Source organism: Thunnus thynnus, chromosome 14 (genome assembly GCF_963924715.1).
Source record: "Thunnus thynnus chromosome 14, fThuThy2.1, whole genome shotgun sequence".
Lineage (NCBI taxonomy): Eukaryota > Metazoa > Chordata > Actinopteri > Scombriformes > Scombridae > Thunnus > Thunnus thynnus.
The window spans coordinates 4697836-4723314 of record NC_089530.1 but is presented as its reverse complement, the minus strand read 5'-3'; the positions used below and the strand labels follow the sequence as shown (position 1 = coordinate 4723314).

General features: G+C 39.4%; 1 protein-coding gene and 1 long non-coding RNA gene across 2 annotated transcripts in view; one reads left to right on the top strand and one right to left on the bottom strand.

Annotated features, from left to right (window-relative positions):
- Window positions 1-25479, top strand: part of LOC137196633 (regulating synaptic membrane exocytosis protein 1-like) — a 275917-nt gene that overhangs the window by 134395 nt on the left and 116043 nt on the right. The gene's annotated exons all lie outside the window — the stretch shown is intronic.
- On the bottom strand, window positions 1054-25210 carry LOC137196631 (uncharacterized). Its single transcript, XR_010931279.1, has 3 exons — window positions 25110-25210; window positions 19095-19329; window positions 1054-18999 (listed from the first exon to the last, which is right to left on the bottom strand). It is a non-coding gene; the product is annotated as an uncharacterized lncRNA (long non-coding RNA).

The window sequence follows — 25479 nt, the reverse complement described above, 5'->3', positions numbered from 1 at the left end:
TGTCTCTGAAAGCTTTTCACTGCATGCAACACCTTTCACATGAATGTAGGTGTTTTATTTACTGCTAATATAAAAGATATTGATTATAATAGCTTTAAGGTTTCAGTGTGTTCTCTTAATGGCTGTTCTGTCAAATTCCATGACTTCATGTTTGAATGCAGGCATTTCTATTGTTCAAAATCTGTTAACCTTGGTCTCTGACCATGAACAGCCTGGTTTCAGTCGTTGTTAACCTGCAAAATAAATTCTACAAGTGAATGAAAAGGTTTATCATAATGCTCAGACATTTCTGCCAAAATGCATCGCAAACTGCAACTTTTAAATGTTCATCTGTCACTGAATTTAACATGACTGTCAAAATTAACACACTGTTTTGTTTTAGGGTGGGCTGTAAATAGCTAGTTGCATCACTGCAACGCAACACAGAAAAAAAAAATTAGGACATGGTTATATTTTCCAGCCGCAAGCATCAAAGCCAAATGTCAAAACTGGCTGAGTTTTGCAAAGTGAAGCTGTGCAGCAAGTGTGTTTTTGGAATCACAGCTGAGTCTTTGACAGTCTTGCAAAGGGTTAATGTATGTGTTGTTTGTCCATTGTTGACTCTGAGGTAATTTCAGTCAATTCCGCTTGGATAACCCTTACACTGATTGTATCTGTCATTGTGTAATCTTTCAAAAGACACAGTGACATATTATATATAGTCCTGCCTCAGCAGTAGTCTCTGTGACTAGGGACTGGCCGAAACTGTGGTTAGTCTTAGTTTCGGGGGCTTTCCCTGCTCTCCGCCTTGTGGTAGAAACTCGAGCGGAGTTAGAGGCCACTTCTGCTTTCTGATGTGCAGAAAACAGGAACTTCATATTATTTTTCACAGTGTGCTACTGGCTACTGGGTCTGACCCGGAAAAACATTCTGCTGCCAGAGAGAATGTACATCCCCGAGGTGCAGATTATCAACACCCTGCTTTTACACATGCATGAACACACACTTGTTCACAGTGCCAATCGGAAACAGATTTCTTAGAGACACAGAGATATGCAATAACCAGTCCAGCAATATCTTGATATCTTTAATTCAGCCTTGAGTTCAGCCAAACAGAATAACACTTACAGGTTGGTAGTTGAACCGGTACAGTAGTGATATATTACTGTGACACTATAACGCCATCTGACTGCATGGACTGCACATTTTACATCATTCTCTCTTGTAAGCAACATGTATAAGATGACAGCAGAAGTACAAGCACAAGATTTATATTTCATGTTTACAGTTCTGCAAATGTTTTGTTTTTTCAGTACAGTAATAATTTGCTATTGTGAATAGTGCAATTGGTTGATTTAACAAAAAGGTACATTGTACTTGAAACCTTGTTATATGCTATACCTTAAATATGTGCAACGATCAAACACAGTAGGTGACTGAGAGGAAACTGGATAATTGGAGCAGTAAATCTTAATAGGATGCAGCAAACAGAAACATAATATAAACACATAAACATAAAATGACAAAATAACAGCAGAACATACAGTCAGCAGAGAACTGCATTCAATATTATACTATAACAGCTTAAAATATAGTGTAATATGTATGATGTGCAAAATATGAATCATATCCACTTGACAGAAACAGTTACAGTAATATATATATAAAGAGAGAGACAACATAGTGAATAGACAAACACTCAAGTATAAAAAAGTTTTAATGTGCTCAAATAGGCAATGTTCAGTCTCCATCTCCCTAAAAATACTTTAAAAATGTACGCATACCTAGAGTATAAATCCTACCAACAGCTGGATGGAGGAAGCAATTGTATTTATACAGAGACAAATGTTATGTAGAAGGAAGTGTGTGATACCACAGACTGACATAGTGCTGATGGTTAACAGTGCTGTTCATAAAACTAGCATAAGGCAGGACTGACATGACCTCTAGTGTCCACGAGGAGAAATCACATCCTTTTAAACGTCAGCCTCTGAATACTTTTCATCATGTTCGGGTGTAGTGAGATCAACGGTGTACACTGGCCAAACAGATTTCACAGTCATTCCACTTTCAAAGAGCCACATCCTCCCTGCGTACATATTTATTACAGATTGTATATTTTTAGTTCTAAAATAGCAGACTCGCGTGTACACACAAACACACACTGACCCCACCCGCTGCTTCTGCTTCCTCTGGGCGTCTTTCCTCCTACTGCCACTTAAGATGACAAGGAGGGCTTACACACACACACACACACACACACACACACACACACACACACACACACACACACACACACACACACACACACACACACACACACACACACACACACACACACACACACACACACACACACACACACACACGTTGCCCACATATATGTATTAGTGTGGGTTTTTAAGAGGGTTATTTTTCTTTTTTGTTGATCTTCAGCTTTTAGAAGAACATCCTTCATGCACTTTCATGTTACTTTGTATATAATAGGTTTAATTTCCCATCATGTTACCCCCATTTACTCCACTGTTTCCTTTCCCTGGACTTCTGCTCTCTGGACTCTGTCACATATTCTGATGTATGTGTGTGTGTGTGTGTGTGTGTGTGTTCCAGCCCCAGTGGGACAGCCATGACCGAGGTCGCTGGGTCAGGGAAACCAGCCAATCAGAGATGGCCGCTCCCTATTTCCTGTCCAGTATGGCAAGCATTCCTCAGCAGTCCCACCAAGGATGTCAGAAGAATTGCACAGACCCTTCAGTTGATACTTTAATAGCTCTTTATTTAAATAAGCAGCCAGACACTTTTTTTTTCATTTTACACTGTTGATGTCCTTTAAAATGACATACAGAGAATGAGGACACAACACAACAAACAACAATTTGAAAAACTTTGACACTGTGAGAAACTATAGGTCTACAGTAATGTACTGTGTGGCCAGGCTGGTTCATCTGAGGGGAAACATTTTTTAATTGAAAAACTTCAAGAATTTAATACTTGACATGTTACATTGGTCCGTATTGTGATTAGACAATACATTTTAAGACATTAGAATTATTTTCAGGACTTGTTAAAAGACAGAAGACTTTAAAGTCAAATGTTCAGCTTCATTGTTCATTGTTGATCTGGTTTCTGCAGGGTTCACCAAGTTAAAATTAAGACTTTTAAAGAACTTTTTAATACACAGGAAGCAATTTAATACCTGAAAATGGATTGATTCATTAATCAATTTATGTTTTTGCTAAAATCGACAACAGTAGTGACAGTGTTTGGTGCAGGTCTGATGGTGCTGACTGGAACTCCACAAAAAGGATCCGCATGCACAATCCCATTTTTAGTTTATAGGTGTGTGATGGATTTGAAATGGAAGACTAGTAACTTAGGTTATTAGGTAAGTAAAAATGTACCAGCTCCATAAAATATCCTTGTGTTTTTATTTGTTCACACCTCCCAATGATTCTCGCAACCAGCTGTGTGTCAATGGTTAAATTTATAGATATATGGAAGATTAAAGTCACAGTAAATTGTATTATGTATGTATAAGTATGATTTTTGCATTCTGCACTGAAATGAACAGACAGATAAATACAATGTAAGGACAGTGCTGTGCAGTAGTTGAGTTCCTGAGCCAGGCAGTGCAAACAGTCCCACTCCCGGCCACCAGGGGGCGGACGCCGAGAGTGTAGGATGTTTACACTTCCTGGAGCTCAGAGGTCAATAAATATACTGTACTTCAATGGTCAGTTGAACCAAATTGTGGAAAAAGCCATACAATACTTTCTAAACATACTTCAGAGGTAGTTTCAGTTTTATTTGCCAAGATTTTGAAATATCCCCCCCTTTTTTTTTTTGTTACGTCAACAAATTAATTGTTGCATCATCTAGAAATTGCTTGGTTTCACTGATTCCCTCCATTTAGAGGAGCTTTTGTGAGTTGAACTGTCTATTTCCTGGGTTTTCCAGCACCAAGGAAGGAACGCAGAGACTGTTTAGACAGAAACTGCGAAAAGCACAGCATGTTTTCATTCATGGTATGATGAATGTGGGGGTGGGGGAGCCTGTAATATTAGAATGCTTCCTTCCTTCCTTCCTTCCTTTCCTGTCTGTGGTCCTGTAGTGTATGTTACACCCACATCCCCTCAGCTCCGACTGATGAGGGGGGAGAGGAATCTAAACCAAACCATTCAGCAATGATAATTTTTGTCTCAGCTTCCTCTCAAAGTTCACCTCACCTCATCTCCCAGCTCACATTTTCTTTCTTCCCATCTTGCTCCTCTTTCCCTTTATCCTTCTTGCTTATCTCTTTGTCTTTATGGATCTTCTCCCCTTTTCCTTCCCCTCCTCCCCTGTTCTCAGCTCTCAGGGGAGGATGAAGCCGCTCCCATCCACTGGGAACCAAATGGCCCGAATGGAGACGGCTATCACTGTGAGCCATTTCTCCCTGGACTCACACCACTTTCCTTCCCTCCAGCATTTCTGTGATTTATGCTTTGTCCTGGTGGTACATATATAGTTTTGCAATGAACTGAGTCATCCCCCATTACTAGACAAAGTTTTAGTCACTTATAGTCATGCAACTTGTGTCTTTTCTCACATTATTAAATGTGAGCAAAAACAATTCAAACTGCCTTTATTGAGACTGTGATTGGGGCAATGAACGTCACCTTTCACAGCCGAAAAGGTTGGGGAAAGGTTTAAGCCCTTGATTTTCAAAATTCTGAGTAAATGTAAGTATCAGGGAGCCAAGTGTTTAGAGACTTTTAAAAGAAAACTGCTGTTTATTACAGCATGACTTTTATTTTTGCAGTTTGGGCCAACGGTTGAATCTGTAACAATTAATGTGGAAATGGAAATTGAGATGTTGTGGCTTAACAAGGAGCTAGCCTACAGTTTGGGCGTATTTGCTGGCCATCAACAGCTAGTTTAACGTTAGCGCCAGTGACTGCATGAAGTCTCGCGTCTCAGGGAAGCTGCATCGTTCTCACAGCCTCCAATTCTGAACTAAACCAGCTGATTCTTGAATGCAGCCTTAGCAGTGGCTAACATTAGCAAGCCAGCTAAGAGGACACAACACAACTTTGAAGTTACCGGGAGTTGCTTTTCCTCTCTTCTGGTGGCAACTAAGCTTGTCCCCTTCACCTACAGCCTCCACACCAAGCTAGCACATACAGAACCAGTCTGTCCACTGAACGCATTGACACCAAACTGATATCAACCCTCCTTCACCTGTAAGACTGCAAACAAGTTGACCCCCACTTTGTCAAGGTAACAGGATTAGCTTTGTAACCACAATTTAAGTACTGAACTTCAAATTGTAATCCCATACACTCCTCGTTCATAACAGTTAACTACTTCACTACTCGTTACTCAGAAAAGCATCACATTACTTATTGCCCAACACTCATTATGATGATATTGTACTCAAGTAAGTAATTGCTGAGATCTCGGAGTGTGGCGATATCGCTAAAAATAAGTCCAATGGGGCAAATAAAAACAAGTGGTCAGACAATCAGACATAAGCCAGAAGTTTACTTATTTGGAAGAGAAAATGAAGGTGAAGGGTAAAATTATTGCCCAAACTGTCTGTTGTAAACATCCACAAAAGATTACAACCCAACTGCCTTCAACTTTGACCCACTGTATTCACCGTAGTAATGTGCACTCATGGCTCTCTTGTTCAATGAGGGATTATTAGTGCTTGCTTTCAGTTTTACTTTGTATTTTTTGATAAGCATTCTTTGAATCAGCTGTCACTATACTTCCAATGTGTGTCAGTTTCCTCTGTGAAATTCACACACATCATATGACAGCATGAAGTAGGTGAAGTCTAGCGATGGTACTAGCAGTTGGCTGCTGCAAACATCCGACTGAAAGCCCCAGAACCTAACACCAGCTTCCAGTCAAGGATGTTTACAGTAGCCCTGACTGCCAACCGGCCTGGAAAGGATGAAGTTCCTATGAACTCTCACTCTCACTCACACACACACATACCTATCTCTACAATACACTAGAAAAATGTCAAATTTTAACATTATATTTAGTCAATACAGAACATCGCAATCTGGTTTTCAAAACAAGTAAATATTACCTTTGAGGATATTTTAGTTCACTTTAGAAGTGACATCCTGAAGTAAGGCAGGACACTTGTAATTATATTAATAAAAGAATACATCAATGGGATTTGCATTGAACACAAGGGAAATAAACTCTAATTGGTGGATTTCTTTCACCTGTACTTACAAATATTTGATTATGACAGTGTGAAGTTAAATCATGTTAACATGGGTATTTCTTGGAGTCTGAGTATCATCTGAGTGTCTTAACAAAAACACCTGAATGGATACAATGTGAGTGAACAGTATTACAGAACTCTACTGGAAAATTTTTTGCCTTTGTCCCTCTGCCAACTTGGAACTCAAAGAAACAGCAGTGACTTTCCTCTACAGCTGACACCTCCTGTCTGTATCACTTCCATTCCTTCTACTGCCTATTCTTATTCTCAAACTTGCAGACACCCGCTCCTTGTCTGAGAGACATAATCCATCATCACACAAAGGAACAGGATGGATGTAAAATTATACTGGTGCTGTCCTTTACAAATCTAAAGGAAGTGTGCCTTTAAATGTGAGGCTATACATCTGTCTGTTTCAGTACCATAATTCATATCTTTTCAGAGCGATGTGCGTCACTGCACTTAGTCATAAACTTTCCATTAGTCCTTAACCCAGACCCTTTTTCCCATGTTAACAGTGCTCTCAGCTGACAACCAATGTATTTTCATTAACATGTCCAATTTGAAACTATAAATTTAGCAAGCAGCTAGGCAAGGAGTGACATGTTAATGTTTGCTAGCTAGCTAACATTTTGTCTGGTCATGGTTGGAGCTAAAGTGATGAGGACTAGGAATTAGCTAGGCTATGGAGCTAAGGAGCTAGTGCTTAAACATACACTGTAGAATATCAATGATGTAGTATTTTTTGTCGTCATCCGTAGGGTTCAATCTTGGTCAAACTTTGGTTACAAAGGAGAAAGCCTTGATAGAGCTGAGGTGAAAAAGGCAAGCACCAATATCCACAGTTGTGATACCTGTCAATCAAGCAATTTTAAAACATACTTCCTTTAAGCATGAATACCTCCTTAATGGAACGCTGATTCTCAAAGCTGCCACCAAGGTACAAATAAGAAGAAGTGAAATTAAATATTATTGAAAATTTTGACCTGTCTTCACTACTCCACTTGGTTAAGTTTCTTCTATATTTTTGAAATAACATTGAATCTACATTTTTTTAACTTTGTCAAAACAATATCAGACCTCAAAAATGAATTAAATCCTCAGGTTTATTCTATTATGCATATACAAAACAATTATTTTGAGTTTTTTTCTCATTTAACAAAAGGCTTAAAAGCTGAACTCAATGTTAGCTATGACAGATACATGACAGTATCACAAGGTGCGTTTCCATCCACCTGTTTTATTTGCATTTTCAAGTTACGAATTAAAAAAAAAAAAAAAGCTCTTAAATTAATACATGAAACAAACATATATACTAGCCACTATTGAGTTGTGCTTTTGCTTCATATGGCAACTTTTTTTTTTCAATTTTTTTTTTTTTTTTTTTTTTACAAGAAGTAAGAGAAACATACATTGGAATGGGCAAGGTTTCTGCAGATGAATTAATAAACATATAACAATACATATAACCAATCCACACAATTCAATTTTTAACCTAACTGCAAAGGAAAAGTCTCCGAAAACTACAACTGAAAAACCGAAAACTGCACTGTTCACATACACTACAGAGTTAGGAGGCCGCTTTCATTCTTTCCGTTTTACAGTAAAGACTAGTGCTGGGCAGTGACCAGCATAGTTAATGGTTTCCACTATGTTTTCTTTCACCGGCTTTGTTGTCCAGTAAGCATTCTATCAGCATGTGACATTCCACAACCTTAACTCCCAACCCACACACACACATACACACATATTTATCATGTAAACACAACTCAGCCTTTCTGTTTAGCCATCATACACACTCCCACAGCTCAGCATACGTACACACACACACACACAAATCTAATTACTTCTTCACACGCAAATGAATGTGGAGGACTCCCATAGTGCCCTTTCTGACCCTGCTCTCCCAGCCCAAACGCTCACTTCCTGTTTCTTCCTCTCTCTCTCTCTCTCTGTCTCTCCACATTTCTCATTTACTCTTTTGCTATACACACACACACACACACACACACAAACACACTTACACAAAGAGAAACTGCAGTGCCCATCTCTGTATATAGTACAAACTCTCCTTCACGCACCTTTGACTTCCATGCTGTGACTAATTTGAATGCTCGAAGGATGGCATGGGCCCCACAAGTCGGTCATGATAACATATTGTGTGTGTGTGTGTGTGTGTGTGTGTGTGTGTGTGTGTATATGTGTGTCTGAAAGAGAAAAGAGTGAGATTTAGAAAGCCAGCACGGCACATGTGTTTGTGTAAGAGTTTGCATGTCTTTGTGAGCACGAGCATGAATGTGCCTTTGTGTGTGTGTGTGTGTGTGTGTGTGTGTGTGTGCGTAAGCGAGAGAGTGGGTCAGAGTGTGTGTGTGATAGAGTTGGAGAATGAAAGAGCAAGAGAGCATGTAATCACATGTGTGTACTGTGCTGAGATAAAGACAGGAATGCCATTTCTCCCCCCGTTCCCTCCTTCTCCTTCAATAACAAAGAGCTGAAGTGTCAAGCTACTGTAAAGCAAACAGAGCTTTTTAACCAACATGTGCTAAAAGTGAATTCAATGGCAATTTTGACCTCCTGACATTTGCCACTGCACAAGATCTGATGTCTCTTCTTACACACCAAAGACGTAACTTTCAGGTGTCTTCTTTCTTCCGAAATTAGCGTTTGACAGTTGTATTTAATGACGTTGTGAGATCGAGCCTGAGTCCTTCATTGTTTCTCAACCTAATCCTCATCCTATTTTGTGAATTATCTGAATCATCCCCACAGGTTGAGATCACCCGAATGCTGTCAGATGAAGGTGATATATAATGAATATTTAGCAGTCCTGTAAACAAATTATCCTAGCTCAAACACACTACCAGTTGGTGAAACTCACCATGTGAACCAAACACATTAATCTTTTTTTGTTAAACAGCACAAATAACAAAATATTGCTGCTACTAGAGCTCGGAGACAAGTTGCGTGTAAAAAAAACAAAAATAGAACACGCAAAAACGTACCATTTCATTTCGCGCACAAATTATTAGCATCATAATTCTGGTTCAGATTCAGTGTGTGACAGCAGCTGCTTTAAACCAGCTACATTTATAACATGTCTTATTTCCCTATTTTGGTCTTCACACAGTCGCCACATCAACCAAAAACGACACTTTTCAAAAAAGCTCTTTCAAGTAGATAAATCTGGAAACATTGGCCTCACATTTAAGTGCAAACAAGAAAAATGGAGCCACCAGAAAACACCGACATATTCCTGCCCAGCTGACTGTGTAGGTGTTTCAGTGTGAATGGATACATTTATGAAAACAACCGGAAAATTCTGTTTTATATGTAAATGGAATTTTCAGATTTCACAAGCAAAACTTTATTTTTAACTGTTTACTGTATGTGGACTTTTTTCGTATTGTATCATTTGCTTCACCTCTTTGCCTCAATTGGTCAATATGATTTCATTTAACTCCAGTAAAGACCATACAAAGAGGCAGAGGATCTCCATGAGTTATGATGTCAAGATATAGTTAAGATATGAACAAACAAATTACAAATCACTGCTATGTCTTTTGAGTAATTCCTGGGAGCTTTGAGATCCCTTGACTTTTGGTTCCAGATTTCCTGAATGATCTTAACTCCAGGAAGTTCATTGTATAAAGACTAATGGATGGTTTGACAATGCAGGGCAAAGATAATGCTTCAGGAATGCTACTAATCCCACAGTACGTTATTTAGGTCTAACTGTATGATCTGTATGCATAATGCACAGCACAGTGCATACTCTTAAATTTACAGTCTGTCTACACACTTCAGTGTCTTTTTCAAGAATAACAAGATGCTCATGTGCAAGCATGCATGTCTATAGACTGTGTGTGTGTGTGTGTGTGTGTGTGTGTGTGTGTGTGTGTGTGTGTGTGTGTGTGTGTGTGTGTGTGTGTGTGTGTGTGTGTGTGTGTGTGTGTGTGTGCGCGCGTGTGCACGGAGACTTATGGGTACCACTCTCTCTCTCCATTTCTCTCTCTCACTCAGGTCACTTGGGGAACAAAGCAAACTTTATCAGAACATTGCAATCCTGCATTCCCCAGATTCTTGGCAACCAGCTAACACAGAGTGAAGAGGGAGAGAGAGAGAGAGAGAGGGAGGAAGAGAGAGAGAGAGAGAGAGAGAGAGAGAGAAGGAAGAGGAGGAAGGCAAGAGAAAGGCAGAAGAAAGAGAAGGAGGGCAGGAGAAATAAGAGCAGGTGTATGTACTAACCTCTGGTCATTTCCACACACCGTCTGCTAGAAGTTTGAATACAATCTACAGTATTGCTTAATAGACGCGTTGTGTGTATGAGAGAAAGAAAGAATGTTTGAGTTGTGTGCTTTGGCTGTACAGAAATTTGAGTCCTGTTCTATTTTGCTAATCGATTTGCACAAATTTAGGTTTGTTCCCTAAAACCCAGGCTATGACAAAAAGCAAACATCCAAAATCATTTACAACCAAAACCTCCACATTATTAACATAAATAGACTTATTTTCTGGAGAAAAACAGCAAAATAAATGATTTGGTCTTGCCACAAAGCTATCAGCTTCAAGGGAATATTGGTAGGCATAAGCACTGACATTGTACCTTACAAAATGCATAAAAAGTAGTTACATCTTTACATTCTGTACAGTTTGCTGCTTTTCAGTCAGTTGAATTGTCATAATGTTCTCTATTGTACGCTGAGAATGTCAAAGCCAAATGAAATTTAACAATCTGAGGCATTTAATGGAGCATGGCGTATCAGCATAAGTAGATACCTGGTAGTGCATGACTAAGGGGCACTTTTTCAGTTTGGCTTCCATGCAATCCAGCCAGCAGCTCTTACTCTGATAAAATCTCAACTCTTGACACTACTCGCTGCCAAAATGCAAGTGACATTTTGGTTGGAGAAAAATGTTGGGAATAACAGGTGATTATCGAAAATAAATGAAATTGAAATAAATTGAAATTTTCTTGCAGTGTGCCTTCTAAAAAGAGTCCTAAACACAACATTCTTGTTCTTTCTCTGAAACATATGGCTCCAGAGATGGCAATGCCAAAGTGCCATTAAATTAGGTTCACACGTTCATGTTCCCCTCTGTATGAATTGTAAAAACAAGATATTAATCTGTCCAATATTTTGGTTTATGACTAAATACCTGCTAAACTAATGAACTTCACATCAGCCTCTGCTGCAGTGCTTTGTGTTTAGTGCTTATTGGCAAAAGTTAGTGTGTCAACACGCTCATCTTAGATGGTGAACATGGCTAACATTATATCTGCTAAACATAAGTGTGTTAGCAAAGTAATTGTGAGCATGCATCTTTTTGTGGAGGTTTTCAGGCTTTGTGGCAATGAAATATCATACTTTACAGGAACTGAAAGTTAAAGTTGAACTGAAATTCAAATGAATTGTGGGTGAGAACTAAAAATAGTTTCCTTTATCACTTCAATTTCAACAGCCACACAGTCAGTTAACCAGCTGGGGGGCAATGTTTTTAGCTGTTACTTAGTCCCATTGTGATTTGAGGGCATCTGATGGTACTCAGTGAATCAGTAAGTTATTCTGTGCCATGATTCAAATTAACCAAAAAAAAGTTAATGCAGTTAATACAGAGTGCTGAGTTCACGGAACTACTTTCAATTTTGACATTGTGGACAGCTGATGCTAGTTATTATGTCAGAAAGGACAACACTGTTTGTGCAGGAACTTCACAATGGCATGAAAAGTAATGCGAGTGAGAATCAGTGCCACCATTATTAAGTTAGGCGCACGAGCTTCCATTTTCCGATTGGAATACAAACCTAAAGCACAGTCAGGTGGCCATTTAACACTGAAAGAGGTTTTCCTCACTGTAATCATTCCTTCTGTTCTGGCTTTCTGGGCTCTTGCGTTGCGCTCTTTTGTGGCGCCAGTGGGGGATCCTGAGACAATGTGGGGATGAGCTATTGCCCCCATCCCTCCTCCCATCCAGACACACACACACTGGACAGCATAGTGGCTCAGTGGTTAGCACTGTTGCCTCATAGCAAGAAGGTCCTTGGTATTCCAGTGTTTGCGTGGGTTTCCACAGGGTGCTCCTGTTTACTTCTACCATCAAGGACATGTATATTAGGGTTAATGCTCCTGTCAGTGCCCCAAATGGAGCCAAAATCCACAGTGTGTCCACACAGTCATTTTGTGCAAAAGTGCATTTAAAAGTCGATGTGAAGCTTATATGAGGCTTCAGCAGTCTGAGTTAGTCATGTCAAGTGGATATCTGACACATTTACAGACTTTTTAGCATCAAATTCCCTCTTTGTGTTTCCCTGTTGAGCTGTGGTGGAAGTATAGTAACAAAAACGGGAACTTTAGCACTAAAAAGACTGTAACATTGAAAGATACTTCATTTGACTCATTTGGATGACTGAAGCTTCACATTAGCTTCAGACAAACTTTAAAATATATTATTATAATAGATTTTGGCCCCCATCACTTACATTGTAAGTGCATTCTGAAGGGATATTTTAATGGTCAGTATGAACAGGAGGAATGATTACAGCAAGAAAAACCTGTTTCAATGTTCATTTGGGCTCCTGACTGTTGTTTTAAGACAGACTTGAAAAATTGTGAACAGCACAATGAGTCCTCTCAAATGCTGAATGTTGTAAAGGGACAGACAGCTTAAATAGCTGACTGCTGACAGCTAACCCTATGTTGACCTGTTGAAAAGTAGAGAACTACAGAAGTTAAAAGGTATACTATAGGATTTTCCCTAAAAAAAACAAAACAACTATGTATAGACTCATACAAAAGTAATTCCTCTCAGTCATCACTTATGACTCACTAGAAGTGTGTGGCTGTGCATGTATCTACTGAGACCCTGCGTCTGCCTTTATTTTCTTTTTTTCATTATTTTGCTGTGTTCAGGATGTTTCTGGGCATCAACCTTTGGGCTGTGGGTGTGTAGCTCCCAGCCAATAATAGCGCGCAGGGTGTGAGGTCAGGACTCGTAGCGTGGCAACCAGGTTACATCCCTCTGCTCTGCTCTGCTCTCTGTCTCTGTGTCATGGATGTATAAGGAGCTGCAGGTCTGTGTGTCTGCTTGACTGAGGGCGAGGCTGAGCTACACATGCAGAGCAGAGAGGCCACAGCGGACAGGATGAAGCTCTACATTCACACCGAATCCAGCAATTCAGTACCTTCCTGCAGGGTTGTGCGGAGGTGTGGGCGTCTTTATTTGTGGTTTAGAACGTAACCGCGGTGAAACAACCAGCAAATAACGTTTTATTTATCTGATTCAACTTCTTTGTTCTCGTCAGCGCCGCTTGCTCTCTTCATTCATTCTGTAGCTCGTTCGACCACCGCTGCCCTCTCTCTCTCTCTCTCTCGCTCTGGTGGAGCCAGGAAGGAACTTTGAATGCTGTTTGTCTACAAACACCAAGCGACAAATCTTGCATAGTATACCTTTAACAGCTCCTCTGTCAGTAACACCGACTCCCTGAAATATGGCGTCAGAGTTTCTGAGAAATGTACTTTTAAATGTCATTTTAAGTTCGAGAAACACTAGCAGCGTCACTGGTGCGAGGTAGAGCCTATCATGTTCAGAACTGAGTACAGTAAATATGCCAAGGTGACAGTGAATTCAATGGTGATATATTGGTGTTTAAAAATGCTAGAGGAAACCTTTAAAGTATGGCAAGCACCGTGTCCGTGTTCTTTCATCCACTCAAGAGGCACTTCTTTTACATCACAAATACAGCAACACAATGAGAGAGCCAGTGTGCCAGGTTAAACACATTAAAAGGTACAGTATATCAAGGACCCAGGCACTTCAGATGACCTCTAGTTGCATTTTGTGCCAAAGTCAGCCTTTGAAGTCCTGCAGCTTTTCTTCTGTTTCATCACCTGAGAGGTTTAAGTATAATATACTGTGTTGGCCACAATTCATCATTGACCAAAATGCTTGAGATTGAATTTTTTTCTTTGGTCTCATTCTGTACTGTTATTTTCTGTGGGTTTTCTGTTGATGAAGCTTTACTTCTTGTGAGGGGTTGACTCTTTGTTCTCTCCCTCTAGATGCTAATGACCCATTTCTTGCAGCTCTAGCTTATTCCAAACCAATCTGAACTGTAAACAACTTCACTTTCTTTGCACTTCAGGTTTTCCGAGAAAAAGAACTACAACACACTTGTAACTTTAGAGAGTCACAAATGAAAGACTAAATAGTAGACAGGAAGCAATAGATAATGCATACTACAATACCAGCCTGATCTGATAAATGTAACACGCTATCGCTCCTCATCTTTACAGAATTCCTTAAAAGCCCCACTTCTCTGCCATAGACCATATCCACTGGCAGATGTATTATGTCCTTCCAAAACACACAACCTGTATAACATCTACACACAGCATCGCCTCTGTGATTCACCATCAGGAACTAGTGAATACTCTGGCTCTTTTTCTCCGTAACTTAAGTGTAATTGGTGACTCAGTACCTGCATTCCTGTAGTGTCAAGCTGAACCTCCACTCCACTAGTTACTACTCAGCCTAGTGGGTTTTACATTTACAGGTTTCCTGCCGTGGCCCCAAATGACATGACTTTCCACTATTAAACCCAAATCTAAGAGCCTAAACATTCCTCACATATACACTGTGTTACTTACCCGTAAAAGTGACACATTTGACCAGATTCTCAAATCCCGAGGCTTAGACTGATATGCCAATCAGTAATATTTGACTCCAAATTAAACAAGTGTAATCTGTGCCCTTGACTTCATAATTAGATTACAATTTAGCTCCTAATCTTCATTAGCAAAACTCGGGAACAGCCACGACCTTCGCATTTGTGTGCGAGTAGCTGGAGTTTTCCTACAAGTTTCCATTCTTTATCTGATAGCACAAATCCTGCCCTTTCTTTCACGCCCTCCCCCCCTCCTTCCTTCGGCTCTCTCTCTCTGACAAGTTGACCTTGTATATCAGACTCTGACAGCAGTTTAACAGACCGGTGGATATTCCGATCAGGGTCCTGAATACTAACAGAGCTGGTGGCCCGTGTCACCAGAACTCTGATTATTAACACTGTTGACTCCTACAGGACAAAAACTGCGGGTTAATGTTCCTCGACACCCTCGGGTGCAGAGTACCGGGGCCTTGCAGGAAACTCTGTCTCCAAATAAGGAGAGTGGAGTGTTTTGCAATGATGTTGGAAAAGTTGATAATAAACTCCTGGCCTTTCTCAACAAATGTCTAATGCCAAGTAAAACTTGTATTTTAAATTTTTGTGAAAATTTAATTTCCTTTACACACCCACTATACATGTACTTATGTGCTTATTTGTTTTCCTTGAGAGAGTTAGATAAGAAGATTGATACCACTCTCATGTCCCTGTGATAAGAGCAGAGCTGGACCCGGAAGGTGATTAACCTAGCTTAGCATAAACACTGGAAACAGGAGTAAACAGCTAGCCTAGCTCTCTCCAAAGTTCAGAAATTCACCAACTAGCACTTCTAAAGCTCACTAATTAACACATTGTATCTCATTTGTTGAATCTGTACAACAAACAGAAAACTAAAAACAAACATTTGTGGTTTCAGGGAAAGTTACGTACATGCTGTAACATCCAGTCTTTATGCTGAGCTAGGCTAATGCAATGTATCAAAAGAAAATAGCCAATTCATTCAATTAATATGACAAGAAAACATAAACAGTTAAGTGACTGAATTGAATCTACGGCTGAGAGAAAACGTATTTCCAAGTCTGACAAGACGAAGCAGCCAACTGGCTGTCCTCCTTTAAATTTCTTTCAGGATACATTGTTGGTGCCTCGACTTGAAGTACGGTCTGTATGCTTTTTGTTTCAACGTGGCTCCACACTAACTTTACTGCGTTGCATTCTTTTTCTTAAATTTATTGCTCTATTTTACTTTATTACATTTTCATAGAATTAATTATTCCATTACAATAGAATCGTCTTTGCTCCCTCCCTTTTTTTCCACTCCTTTTTTCAAATCATGAGTTCAGCTCCAGCTCCCTGCCCTATAATGTATTGCAGGATGGGCCGAGAATTCAGGAAGTGGCTCCTGTTGTCTCCATGGCAACCCTGAGGTCAGCCCCGCGAGGCCGGAGACCCCTCCTCAAACACAAAGAGCCCAGAGGCCTGGATCAACACAAACAACCCACACACACACACACACACACACACACACACACACACACACACACACACATACACACACAAATGCCGGCAAACTCACAGGGACATAAACTGCATTGAACTAACTAAAGAACTTCCTGTGTAGTCTGTACAGAACAACACCAAGTTTACAGTATACCACATGAAAACTACTCTAAGTCACTTGAAAAGGTGAAAGGTTGGACTCCCTGTTAAAGAACTACATCTAGCTTTTGGAAGACTGTCATTCAGCTTACTGGTTAACAAACTGACCCCACAATCATCTGAATGTCACAAGCAGATCATTGACTCAGATGTTACATGCTAAACCTTTACACTGTGTATTACAGTTGAGACTACATTGGCATTTTCTGTGACGTTAGACTATGAAAACATGTCCAGCAAAACAATTAACAAACTTTAAATTATACATTATATGGCTGTTTCAGGCAGTTCTGTGTGATCGATTTAAATATGATCCAGAAATAATGTAATTATTCTTTATAAAATAATGGTCATGAGCAGTTGAGAAAACACTAATTTGGATAAATGCTCACTTGAATTATTATCTGGATCATTTTGGTGTCTATATAGGCCTACTCAACACTTACCACGTACATCAACTGACAAGCTAATCTTCTAAAAAATCATGTATGTTAAAGCCTTTAAAAAAAAAAAAAAATCAGCTATTCAGAGTTCTGTCATGTCTTATAGAGATAATACTTACACTTTCCTCACTGTGTGTTCTCCTTCTGCCTGGGAACCAAAGCGACCATCGTCCCCAGGGAGGAAAGAGACGGATGAATAGGCAGGGCTGAGAGGGTCACGTTCATATCCCACCAGCTAAAGATTACTGATTACCTACTTAAAATGTACTTTTAGAAATCGACCACCCAGTGACCTGGAGGTAAATAAAAAGATGGTTGAACTATGACTTGGTGATTATCATAAACCAAACAACCAACAGTATAAATTAAAAGCCATAATATAGCATTCTTTTATGGCTTTAAAACCATTTGAAGATCCTACCCACTGGATCACATCTACTTAATAATATATTAGTTACACCATTAGCATTCTTATTGTGCTATAGAGGATGGTAACCTCTGATACACCAGGGTTAGATGGGTTTATCATCCTGTGCAGTACATCCCTTTATTCTACCAATTTCTCAAATTAAAGACACATTCTATTAATGTATGACCTGATTAGTTCATATTATTTTTGGAGTAGCCTACTTGAAAAAATGACATGACTCTATATATTTCAGAACTAAGTGCCATATTTAGAATATAGTCTATATACATTTATATTTTTCTCTTTATATATTAATTCCAGCATTTCCCCCCAATGTAGCCCAGTGTAATCTGATTACTTTAGTTTTCTCCCCTCGGTGTGGTTACTGTGAAATTTGTTTAATTTAATTAATTAGTGTATTTTACAAAGTGTTTTTAATCATAAATGCATTTGTAGCCTACCCCAAGATGACACTGCAAAATGCTCTTAGGACATTGGAAATTTGATCCTCTAATATGTATTTAAGAAACAGTGTATAAAGAATAAATATATATATATTCTGCATCAGCCTATACAGGCCTGTAGTATGTGAAATATTTTCATGGGCGAGCACTTCGGTTTTTTCTTTAACAGTCATTCAGTACTCTGCAGACAGTTAAAAAGCTTTTGACAAGCACCACAGACTCCACTGCTGTGACTGAAGAGGCTAAATCCAGTTCAAGTTCAAGTTAAAGATGCTTTGACAAACTAAATCCAAAAATCTATCAATTCAGAACTTTTCTGTTTATCAGCAAGTTATTATACCAGATACAGCCTGGATAAAGAAATGTAACCTTTAAAATGCCTCTTCGTGCAAATTCGGCTTATAGATGACCCACCGAGAAGCACTTTTATTAAAAAGAAATTCACAATTTCTGTTTGTTGTCAGTGCTCTGCACCGGCCTCACAGCCGTACTTTCGGATTAGAATTGTGCGTAAAAAACAGACAAACCAGTTGTCAAAGTTGAAATTTTAGTGAATAAATAATGTTTTGATGTCCAGATCCATGCCGAATTTAAGACTAGTGTGTTTTAATGAAAAAAAAGTCTTGATAACTGTTTTACAACCTATATAAGTGTGGTGAAAACTGTTGTAATTATAACTTACTTAATTTCTCAAAGGAGTTTGGCTAAACCGGTCTGGCGGTAACTCACCATGAGCACTTACTTCCTGCGGACAGCGGACCAGATTTGCTGCTCTTTACATTTCAGCTTGGTGTTAAATAGCAGCTACCATTCCTCGACAAACAGTGAGGTAAATGTTAAGAAGTCGGAGCTGGTCAGAAAATAAATGCCGTCTTCTGTTGGTGCCGGTGATGTGTCGGTCACTTGTCTCCAGGACTCCAGCGGAGCAGCGATGAACTTGGAGATCACAATCACTTCTAAAACTTCAAAAAAATCGGAAGAATTCAGACCTGTTATTGCTCCTTGTCTCTTCTGACGCCGAGTTTCCTCCGTCCCAGCTGAGACTGTCCTCTGTCACTCTGAAGGCTTTTGTAGGAGGAACACTGGACTGAGTCCGGCCCCCTTTTCTCTGACCGGTGTGTGAAGTCAGCCTCAATACGAGTTCGTTTCCGGCACACTCACTGTTTTCACAATAAAAAGTAACACTAGAAATGTACATAGAAAATATAGCAAGTAGCCTACACATAGTTTATATAAAAGTGCAGTATTTTCCTACCCTGACAGTGCTCTTCAAAGGCTGAATCCAAATGTCCGGACTTCATCGCACTTAAGAACTTTCCCAGGAAGTCTGTGAGTGCTGAGGGCTGTCCAAACCCACGATTCATCAAACTCACAAGGGCCCTCAACTCAAGAAGACTTTCTGCTCACTTCCAGAGAGTCCGCTTGGAGTGCAGACTTCACTAGACTTCGCTTGGAAAATTACCCATAATGCTGCAGCAATAGGCTATAAACTGATGATGTAAACAAAATGATAATAATTATTATTATTGTCAAAAAACAATAACGATCATAATAATATTAATACGTTATGTAAAATATTTACTTTTGATGACATTTTCTTTTTTCACTTTTGTTGTATAAATTTATTGATGTAGTGAGGTATAATGTACACACAGAATGATAGTCCTATAGGCTTAATGACTTGGATTAGTTTATTATAATCTGCTAAACTAGATGGGCAAAGGTTGGTTTTTGTCCATCTACAACGTGAAGGTCCTCAGTTGAAGATTTAATGTGAATATAATATTAGTAGTGTTTAGCAGTTCATGTAAAGGGAAAATCTCACTAAGCATTCTGACCAGATGCGTTTAGTGTAAAGCAGCAGAGCGAGAAACCAAATGGCAGCCTCCAGGGCTGAAAAATGAAGCCAATGTGGAAGTGCCAAAAACTGCAGTTCCTCGAATTGCCACTTGAGGCTGGCTTCAAAAGCGAGTCAATCCCTATAGACCCCCATGTTAAAATACCCAACTTTACAGCAGAAATAAAAATGTTTACAGCCTGGTACAAAATAGTTTTGGTCTCTATAGCTAATTTCCCCTTTCATGACAACTGTACAGGGGGTGATTTTTTTTTTTTATAACTCACTCCTTTAAATTTTATAAAGCCATAAAGTTATGCATAATTAAGGACGTGGCGTTTGAGCGATAGGTCGCTAGCCACTAGGTGGCTTGTTTCAGCAACAGGCTTCATTCGGCCCGCCTCAGCTCCACCTCTTTGTCCATTTTGGATTAGCCGGGAGTTAGGCATTGCAAGATGGCGACAGCTGGAGCTGCCCACTTTGAGCTTCAGAACCGCTCTTCAGAAACCAATGGGTGATGTCACAATGGATACGTCCATATTATTTACAGTCTATGCAAGAAACACTGGAGGTCTTAAGTCCCATCTCAGAGTGCATTTTTATCCCCTGCAAGTCTGCAAAAGTGCTCTTGCAGACTTGACGTGATGACCGTGAACATGTCAGGTAGGTATGACTAAAGTCAGCTCAGTCCACAAGTTTGTAGGGTGGACATTTGGATTCAACCAATATGTTCCTACCCTGTAAGTGCTCTTCAGTATGTTCCGACCCTGACCGTACCCTGACTGTTCCTACCCTGTAAGTGCTCTTCAATATGTTCCTACCCTGACGGTGCTCTTCAGTATGTTCCTACCCTGACAGTGCTCTTCAATATGTTCCTACCCTCACAGTGCTCCTCAGTATGTTCCTACTCACACAGTGCTCCTCAATATGTTCCTACCCTGACGGTGCTCTTCAGTATGTTCCTACCCTCACAGTGCTCTTCAGTATGTTCCTACTCACACAGTGCTCTTCAATATGTTCCTACACTGACAGCGCTCCTCAATATGTTCCTACCCTCACAGTGCTCTTCAATATGTTCCTACCCTCACAGTGCTCTTCAGTATGTTCCTACTCACACAGTGCTCTTCAATATGTTCCTACCCTGACAGTGCTCTTCAATATGTTCCTACCCTGACAGTGCTCTTCAATATGTTCCCACCCTGACGGTGCTCTTCAATATGTTCCTACCCTGATGGTGCACTTCAGTATGTTCCTACCCTGTCAGTGTCAGCTGTTAGCGTCATCTGTAGAGTGAAGGCTTTTATTATGAAAGCAATAATTTTGCCTTCCTCTGTTTAGCTTGACTGCAGCTTCCGGACTGGCCAACAGCCAGGAGGCTGAGGACAACTGGGCCATATCTCACCTTGCAGACACACATACATACACACTCACAGAAAGCGTGAGTAGGCTACCTACATATGTTAATGAGGCCTTTTTCCATAAACTGTTTGTTCCCTAATTTAACTTAAAACTAATTTATACTATGGCCATGCTCTCAACCCCAGCCCTATGATATTTCTTCTAAAGGACATTCACTCTGCAATATAGCCCTTCAAATAAATATGTGCATTTACCAACCCATATTTTTGCTTTGTTTAGACAAAAAAAAAAAAAAAAAAACTACTGATCTCAGGGTGTGAACACAGCTAAAAGATAAGATGCCCAGCAGCGAGGAAAGAATAGCAGGGCCTAATCTCACCTTGCAGAGACTGCATCGACCTCCACACAGCTGACTGTTGGGAGGTCAACTGTACGCTGATGTCCTTTTCATTCCGCATGGATCAGCTGAGAATATTTCAATAACAGGTCTCCTTTTATGTGCACAGATTCTCCGGCTTTAATGTTGGTGATGTAAAGGACCAGTGACACAACAAATTTCAATTGACCACATCTAAGCCCTGAACCTCTAACCCAAACACTTTCCCTAAACAAAACTCTGATCTTAAATCAAACTGTAATCCCAATCTAACCCAAATCCTAATCATGAACTAGTTTTTCCATCCATCTAATGGAAACCTAACCATGTTCCTTAGAAGCTATAAATTAAAAATTCAACAACTATAAATTTAAAGGTGTAGGTTTGACATTTTGGAAACCCTTATTCACTTTCTTGTGAATAATTCAAATTGAAATCACAATTTCAAGTGTGGAGAAGGCTTTTAAATGGAATTTAGGAAAACAAAATTGACAGAAAATATAATTGACATACAGTAATCGTGATAATAATAATGACTTTTTGGTCACTAATCAAACATCATGTCTAAAATCCTGGTCACACCTGTGTCTTTATTTGGGCTTTCTGTACATAATTCTACTTACATAGCCACTTAGATAAGCAAATTCTTCCACAGAGATGTCTGTGGATATTATCCATGAGCTATCGTAGTACAGAACTGTGATGACGGAAATGACAGTGCTAGATTTCCCAGGATGCTACACTGTCAAGGTGTTTTTATTCTATTGTACTGTAGCATGTACCATCTCTATCATGGTGTGATCTCACAGTTGTTTTTGTGAGAGATCAGCAAACATTTAAGCATCTAAAGTAGGTGGAAGAGGTACTCACATCCTTAACTTAAAGCTGCTATAATCCATATTTTCATATTAATGATGAACTAAATGACTACATTTAATGTGAAATCAGTCATAGTGAAAAACCCACAGAGAATTACTATCTGACTGTGACTTCCTTCAGCTCTACGGAGCATTTTAGCATCTTTCAGCTCATTGTTCTGGTTTTCCATTCCACAACACAAACTGTTTTGGTTCTCAGTGCTCTCATTAGTGTTGTTTCCAGACCCAGCAGGCAGCTGTTTTCATAAAAAAAAAAGCTCTGATAAATCCACTGTACACTACCTGCCCAGCATACAGTGGGCTTGATGTTTTTAGTTACAGAGTAACAGGTCTAATTTATAATTCTGCCAGCAGAGTCTCTCAGAAACATTTGCCTGGTAGTGTGCAAGGCCTTATGACTGGCCCACTGTAAAATCATCAAGTGTTTGAGAACTCTCTCACAAGCTTTTTGAACAATTATGTCTGCTTTTCATAAGTGATCTGATGCAATCCATTAAATGGTAAATAGTGAGTGGGATATCCTCTGTAGGTCACATACCCCACCACTGATATGAGTGTCAACTTATCCCCACATCCTAATGGTGCTTTGAGTATAAACACTTATTCCTCAGCCTTGAGGTATACAGTATTTTATCTGCATTCACATCCTGATACCAGTAGGTTTCTGCTCTAGTTTGTACCCTAAACAAAACAATAATGGGGGTTGTGGAAAAACCAAACAGCAAAAAAGCAGAGGCCTCATTTCAGCTTGAAAGCACAAGCTGTGTGTTAAAGTATCACTGAGAGAGACAGTTTGAGTTTTCATCCTTCAGAGTGAGGAAATGTTTGTGGAGTGAGTTCTTCTTCAAGGGGCCAGTTCAGGGTTAGGATTTGGGCTTGCCCAGGGTTACCCAGACAGCACACAGTGCTGGGACAAAGGCTCTCCAACCCTGAAGGCTCAAAGTGGGCCATGGCAAGTATCACATGAGCCAATATGGCCTTTGTTTACTTACATTTCATGAAACAAATTCTGGGCTATGTCATGATATAATTCAAGTAGGTATTAGCTGAGAATAATGTGTCTATATTATAACTCATGGTATCACCTTTATATTGGGATATTTTCATACCAGTATTGTAACTACTACACAGCTTTGTGACTAGTTTCTGAGTGGTGTGGTGGTTTTGCACAGTGATGGAATGTCACAAAAGTAAAAATTTTATCATTTCCTGACATTTTTACTCCATACAATTCAGATGGAAACTGTAAAATGTAACTGATGTAACATTAATGCATCAGTAGTGACAACTCAGTGCTCTTACTTAAGTAATGTTTCCAACACAGAACTTACTTGAATAAGTACTTACTACTTACTTACTTGTAATGGAGTATTTTGGCAGTATGGTATTGCTATTACTTCTAGATTAAATCTACATTAATTGAGTGTTTGTTTTTTAGCCACATGGAGTCGCATTGTGATGCTGGAGCGCAAAAATATGTAAACACAATGACATAAACACATTGACATATTATCGCCATATAAAGTTGTTATAATGAACGTGTTAGCAAACAGTTGGAATATGACACAACAATTCACTTACTTATTTACCACATCCAAACATCTGTATATTATATCCAAATAAAATCAGCATAAGACTAACAATCCACAATCCACATGGGCCAACATGGCCACAAATTTGAGAAAGAGGAAAAATCTGTTTTTCTAAAAAAGGTCATGTGAGATGTGTGTTTTGAGTATTTCAGTGTTTATGTCCAGTGACACCCTCTTATCTAGTCTATCCACTGGTACAGTGAAGGCAGTCAAGGCTTAAACACACACATCAGTGCACTTTAAAATCTTTCATTCTGATATTTGACAGTAAAAACAATTCAGTCTCAATACAGATGATGATCTATATACAGTACATACATTACTTGATAAGTCAGTGGGAGTTAAGAGACAGTGTTTGCACGTCTAAGCAAATGTGTGTTTCGTATACATGAGAATGCAAACACGGCAGAGGACAGACGAAGGAAGGGGAGGAGAGGAACTGGAGGTCGAATTTCACTGATCTGTTAGAACTGCCAGACAATAGATGAGAAAGCTCAGATTTGCTTTGAATAGTTTGAGTGCTGTCAGCTCTAAGTTATTTTACTGATATCTCTCATCCAGAGTGTGTTTTCTGGATTCCCTGTGTTGAAAAAAAGTTACAATATGTGTTGTGTTTTCTGTCTGTGTGGGTCATCTATGTTCTGTTTACAGTGTTCCTCAGGATTCAGCCCGCATTGCAGGGTGTCTCTGCAGCCCAGGACATTTGCAGACTAGAGAGGCGAGCGGCCAAGTAGCCCTGGGTATCCGCTGTCACCACCCCACCCATACACTGTATACAGTACATATGTAACCGCATATTCCTTCTATATATAGTTTTTTCTTTTCAATTACTTATTTACTGCTATTTTTATATACTTTATATTTTATTGCCAAATTAATTGTTTTATTTAAAATATTTTAATATTTATAAATACATTGTATATATGTGTAGCATGGAGGGGGCTACCATAAAATGTCATTGTACAATCCTGCATTGTATAATGACCATTAAAATAAACCTTGAACCATGAATCTGATAACATCTGTAGAATAATCCTGTTTTGGAATCAGGATCATTCATGGATCTCAAATGTAAATGTGTGATGAATTAAAATCTTTTCATGTCTTTCACAAAGTGACAAAGTCGCTGGAAGGAGATCTAAACAAGACTAAAATGTTGACTATTTGGGAGTGTGTGTGTGAGTATGTGTGCATCTGTGTGTGTGTGTGTGTGTGTGTGTTAACTTACTTGTGGAACAAGATGAGTCTGGATGGAGTAACCTTCATGATGGCTTCTCCAGTGCCTGCGCATGATACTGCTCCCCTGCACCTTCTTGTCAGCATAATCTCCACACCCTGACACACACACACACACACACACACACAGAAGCACATTTGCAGCAGCAGCACTAATAAATAAACAGATTGCATTTGCAGTGGAAAAATAAGCCTGAAAACAAATGAATGTTGGAACACCTGCCATATGCAAAGAACAAACAGAAACACGCACAAACACACACACACGCACACATATGAATGGAAATTCTGGAGAATTAAAATGAAAGACAGAAAGAAAATAGATCCATGCTTTTCCCATCCAGATAAGTGATGCCTCAGCC